Below are 6225 nucleotides of genomic sequence, written 5' to 3'. Positions count from 1 at the left end.
CCATCTCATTTTAGAAACCTAGTTCATCTCTTGTATTCAATCTTTGTATCAAAACCTCAGATTGGTACCTGTGGGTGACTAGTAGTGTTGATTACATCTCGTAGTTGATGCTAGCAGATTGTTTACTTGGTGGAAGATTACATGTTCAGATCTATTATGAAATTCAATACCCCTATGATCTTGAGCATGAATATGTTTTGTGAGTAGTTACTTTAGTTCTTGAGGACATGGGAGAAGTCTTGTCGTAAGTAATCATGTGAATTTGGTATTCATTCGATATTTAAATGATATGTATGTTGTGATTCCCTTAGTGGTGTTATGTAAACATCGACTACATGACACTTCACCATCTTGGGCCTAAGGGAATGCATTGTGGAGTAGTTATTAGATGATGGGTTGCTAGAGTGATAGAAGCTTAAACCCTAATTTATGCGCTATTCCGTAAGAGGCTGATTTGGATCCATATGTTTAATGCTATGGTTGGATTTTATCCTAATTCTTCTTTCGTAGTTGCGGATGCTTGCGAGAGGGGTTAATCGTAAGTGGGAGGCTTGTTGACTCACTTGTCATTTCCTTCTGCTCCTTGTTGGGTTCGGCACTCTTACTTATTGAAAGGACTATGATTGATCCCCTATACTTGTGGGTTATCACCGTCGTGGCCGTCTTCGACTTGCTTTGTGTGCGATCTGGGGTACCGGGTCTCGATCTGGGCTGCAGGGCTCAGATCTAGGCCATTGGAGCCTAGGCAAGGTTTGTGCTACGTGGGAAGCTGGTTGTGGCCTTGGCCACGCCGGCGATGACTTGCAGATGCGAGCTGGGCTGACCTCTCCTCTTCTGTCATTCCTGCTGGGTGGTGACTCACGGTGTGGGGACTTGCGAGTCCTCGGAATAATGGTGGTGGTCCTAGCATACTTCTCGCATCAAGGCAACGTTCATCGTGTCCTCCTCTTCAACCTAGCCATCAGATGTTTCCGGATCTTCTGCTAGAGATCTTCTCGGATTCCCATATGAAGCTCCTGGATATCTGGATAGGATGGAATCCAGTCGTGCACACACATATCCGCCTGTGTGGCTTCATAACAGTGCGGCGCGAAGCTCCGCTAGTTGTCGAAACCATGGGACATGTCGGCATCTCGATTTCCACGGTGTGCACTGTTGTGGAGAAGGTCATGGTGGCTGAGATTGGAGGACCAGTGCTGGCGAAGGGGTCCTTCGAGGCGCTGAAGATTTTGCTTCACGGGGGCTGCTGATCCAATTTGGATCTGGTAACATTGAGCCTAGTGTTTGATGATTTTGCAGGAGCAGCCTTGGCAAGTGGGTGCGGCAACACTAGAGGAATTCAAGTTTGGTGGCACTCCTCGAGTGCCGAGTCTTGACTTTCAGGGTGAAAACCTAAGGTCTGACCTTTATTGGTTGTGCCTGTCAATGACCTTGCTGAAGGAACTGTTTTGAGAGCTCATACTTTCTCCAGGGTGAAAATCTAAGATGTTCGATCGGGCGACGATGGTGCTTGTGCACTATTTCCCTCCTTGGAGGCGTGGCCTTTGAAGAACCTTTTGTATTCCAGGTGTTGTCTTTGGGCGTAGTTTGTTGGGTTGATGTTGCCAGGAGTTGATTACCGTGGCGGGGCCCTTTTTTCGTTTTCTTCTTTTTCTCTTTCAGACTGTGTGCATCTTGGATGTCATTCTGACATTTTATTGGTGCAGAGGCTGGGTGTAATTGATATCTCTGCGATATTAATATATTCCCTTTATAAAAAATATGCTCTCACAAAAATGGCGACCACCTTTTGCTATTTGGCTAAAGGAAAAGGTTTGAGGTCCTAGCCACCAGGGCTTGTTCAACGAGTTTTGGCCGTCGATTATTAGTCAAATTAATCGCAACTAGTGGCTAATCTACGCTAGACGCCGGAGACCGTATCCATGCGTATCTCGCAAAATGGGTTGGTAATTCAGCTAAAGAAAGAATCCATGGTTAGTGCTAAATGGCATCAGAAGAGCACAGAGTTCAAAAAGGGGGAGACAGAGGTAGATTAATATCAACGCAGAGCATCAATCGGTTGAGTCAGTACTAATCCTTGATCATGGACCTGCTTCGATGCTTAATTAGCCCTACTTAGTACACAATTCATGTTGGGTGAGTCCCACGCGGAAGAATGAATTTTGACAGTGCGACGCCCCCACCCGTCCCTTTGCCCGCGGCGGGAAGTTCTGGGGGAGGCCGAAAGTATCTGGCGGGCGGAGGCGGCAATGACGACGACGAGAAGTCTTTTACATGGACCCCCAAAATTTCATATATTTGGATCAGACGGTTTGGTCATTTTTAGACCTATATCGCAGCCGCTCAAATTGCATTGGATCGATTCGGACGTCCAAAATCCTCTGGTCCGGCCAAATCAGGGGCGGTCAGGGGAGTCTGGATGCCTGTCATGTCAGTGTCCGACAATCCAGTCCCACTTAAAACCCTAGTCAAGGCCCGATGGGAAAGTTTCAAGTGCTACCAGACTTCACATGCTAACGTGATACGGGCTTCTGAGATCCAACGGCATTTGAGAAGTTGTTTTACCCCTTGTGCAATTTTGAGACTTTTGGATGGCTTTTCTGTAAAATGTTCAAGAGCTCCCAGCATCCGTTTGGTCTGAGATCCAACAGCTCCGAAGTGCCCGTATCATAGTATCATCTAAATCATGGTAGCACCAGATATTTCCCCAAGGTCCGATGTTACTCACTTCGCTCTGTATTCATGGAGGCTCACTAGCTCCCCTGTCTACCAGCATTCACATCCGGCCGACAGCCGCACCGTCCCAGGAGCCTACTGTAGCTTTAAAAGCCGGCCGACGGCTGACGCCCCCCTAAAACCTTTTTCATTCCATTTTCTCCTCTTTCCCACATTTCCGCTCTCATTACCGCAGTAGCCGATCTCACAGTAGTCGTCCGCCACCATGGTCCGAGAGAAAACGACATGGTAAGATGTTGGCGAGCATCGCGCCGAAATCCCAACGGAGGTCCGCGTCGTGGATGCCCGGCCGGCGTCTGTCCCGCATTGCAGGGGGTTCAAGCTCGAAAGAGGAGGAGACGATGGCCGTTGACGTCATGGATCTCAAAGTTGCCGTCATCTTCTCCATGTCGAAGGCGGATGAGCAATTCTGACCTGCGTTATTGGAGGAGCACCGCGTGTCGGAGGCCCTATAGGTGGAGCGCGTGGATGCCGCATCCATGGCGGAGCTCTTCGCAGACATGGACCTCCTCCACGAGAATCGGGCGGTCTATGCGGCCGCACAGAGCGCCGCACAGTCGAGCATCAACGTCGGCAAATCCGCAACAACGATGTGTGGCGCGACGTCCTCTTCACGGAGCTAGGGGACGATGAGGCCGCCGCCGCTCCTCCGCTGCCTCCCCGTATTCTTCAGGATGCCGTGTATTGGGTCCGCCGCCAACGACGACAAAGCCGGCAGCTGGGGAGGAGGGGGGCGGGGGTGTCGACCTCACCTTCGATGGAAAGGAATAGCATTTTGGAGTAGCTTTTATTTGATTGTTTTTGTGGTATAAAATGTACGAACTATCTATCTCTATCTATCTATCACGTTGCATGGATTGATGCATGTCTTTTTTTAGGATAACGGTGGATGGTCAGTGCTCGGACGGACGTCCATGAACACATTCGGACGTGTGCGTAGATATTTGTGGCATCAGTTTGATAATCGTTTATTTTTTTGGAACGTTTGATGATCGTTGTTGGAGACGTCCCGAGGAACTTTTGTAGAAAAGAGGATGCTGCACTACCGGCGTGTCCGCCGTCTTACGTACGTCGTCGCCGTTCACGAACCTGAAAGTACATGTGTTGTCTTGCTTTAGAAAATCAGAAGTGGTCCTGCTAGCTAGCGGATAGAATAGATTCGGCGCACTCAAAACGATGGCGTTGCCAGCTTCTCCCCGTAGTCTGCACGCTCGCCATCGACATGATCACCCGTGCACTCAACGCGGTGAAAACGACCAACAATAACGACCCGCCCCTCATCTTCCTTGGAAGCGTCGACGCGCACGAACAAGCAACGTGCACAGGACCGAACGTTGGAAATATTTCCCCAGTCAGTCCCACTATCCGTCTATCCCATAGCTGGTTTTCGCTTTTTTTTTCGTGAATATATCGTTTCATTGATAGGTGAAGAGAACGTACAGGTTGCCGCTCGAGGGGGCTTACACGTATCGGCGTCGCCAGGAGCGTGACATGAGCATGTTGGAACCGTGGTTTCCGCTTTTTCTAACCATTCAAGATTCTGTAGTTTTCTGTTTGAACCGTGTTCACAAGATGAACATGATAGTACCACTGCTTTTGTTGGCACGGGCGCGTGGGAGACCGATGGAGGTGAGATTTCAGGATCGCCGCGTGAATAGTGACCCCGCAGTTCGTGAGCGCTGTGTCTCAGCTGCCATGTGAAATGTCGCATTAAAACCACCGTGGAAAGGAGGCGCCCGTCGTGATCTTTCTTCAGGTGTGTACAGTATATCTCAGTTCCACAACCATGCATGCATCGTCGGAAGGAAGGCTGCATTTCCCCCGTGAACCCCGCAGAGTTGTATAGAAATCTCTCTTTCACAGAAAAGGCAGCACAGAGGTAGGGATCAGATGTCTGATCGACGTCAAGAAAAGGTAAGGCCGGTACGGCAAATGTGTCACGGGGATGCGCTGGCTGTTGAGTAACGTGATTGTATTACGAAGCATAGGTTAGACTAAGAAATATTCTGGCTTGCCTTGTACTCCAAGTAGATAATGTACTCCTATATATATGCCCACGAGGTTCAAACAATACTTTGAACTATTCTACCAATCATCTCTGTCCCTTCTAACATGGTATCTATAGCAAGTCGATCCTAAACCCTATCCGCCGCCGCTTCCGCGCCCGCGCGCCGCCCCGGGGCAGTCGGCCTCCATGACCGCCGCCGGGGGCCGTGTCGCCCGTACCCAGGGTTCGTCCGCCGGTCGTGTTGACCGGCTGCCCTAGAGAGTCTTTTCCCCGAGCCTTGCTCCGGGGTTTTCTCTCTCCCGTCGGTCATCTTGATCGCGCGGTTTCTTTTTGGTTTTCCGATCTATTCTTGATCGGTTTGCGTCGCCCACCGCCGCCGTCGACCCCGAACGCCTCTACTCCGACCCTGGCGCGACCAGCCGGCCTCTCCTCCGAACCAGCGGCCACGCGCGTCGAGGCGGCCCCTCAGGGCCACAGCCGTCCGCGCGTCGCCCTGCGCCGGCCGTCACCGCCCTGCTCCGACCGGGACACCTGCATCGCCCCGACCCGGCGGCCTCGCGCCATGCAACGGCCAATCATAGCTGTCGCTCGTGCGCCGGCCCGCCCATCGATCCACATCACCCGCCTTCGCCGCGTCTGCACGGCGGCCCGGCGGTCTACCTCGCCGGCCTCGTCCTCGGCTGCGTCGGGATGGCTGCGTCAGGCTCGTCGGCTGCCTCACTCGGGCGCCGCTGCTCCGTTGATCGCTCGGGCCTCGCTGCCCGAGCGCCGGCGTTCCTTTGGCAGCCCGGGTGCCGGTGCTGACAAGCTCGTCCGCACGACGTCCCACGCCATCCGTCATCACCGGCTTCATCTCGGACTCCGCCGCCACCACGCCTCCACCGAGTGGCGTCCCCGACCTCGCGCGCGATCAGCTTGATCACCCGCTCGCCGCCGCGATCCGCCTCATCTACGCCGCGCGACCGACCTGGCCCGTCGGTTACGCGCGCCTCCGCAGGTCCCATGAAAATCGTCCCCGAGTTCAGCGCGCCTCTCCACCGATCGAGCATCGGGCTGCCACTGCGTCGCCCGATCGGGCCGCAGCGCCGCCGCCCCGTGGTTCTCCTCGCGGCTGCATCGACTCATGCGTCGCAACTGCATCGCCCCGTCGGGTCGTAGTGTTGCCATGCGCGGTCCCCGCCGCCGCCCCTAGGCCGTGCCCGCGGTTGCACCGACTCGCGAACCGCCATTGTGTCGCCCCTTCGGGCCGCAGCGTCGCGGCCCGCGGTCCCCGTCGTTGCCCCGACCCGCCTGCCGCCGTTGCGTTGCCCCTTTGGGCCGTAGCGCCGCGGCCCGCGGTCCGCTCCACCGTCACCGGGCGTCGACCTCCCGTGGTATGCGCCGCGCCGTCTTCCTTGGAGCGGGAACGCCACCGTCCACGCCAGTCTTCGTCACGCTGTCAGGGTTCTTCGCCTACTTCGAGCACCGCCGCCGCACTCCTA

The sequence above is a fragment of the Triticum aestivum genome, chromosome 7D, assembly GCF_018294505.1.
Source record: "Triticum aestivum cultivar Chinese Spring chromosome 7D, IWGSC CS RefSeq v2.1, whole genome shotgun sequence".
In the NCBI taxonomy this organism is placed as follows: domain Eukaryota; kingdom Viridiplantae; phylum Streptophyta; class Magnoliopsida; order Poales; family Poaceae; genus Triticum; species Triticum aestivum.
This window is presented reverse-complemented; position numbering follows the sequence as displayed.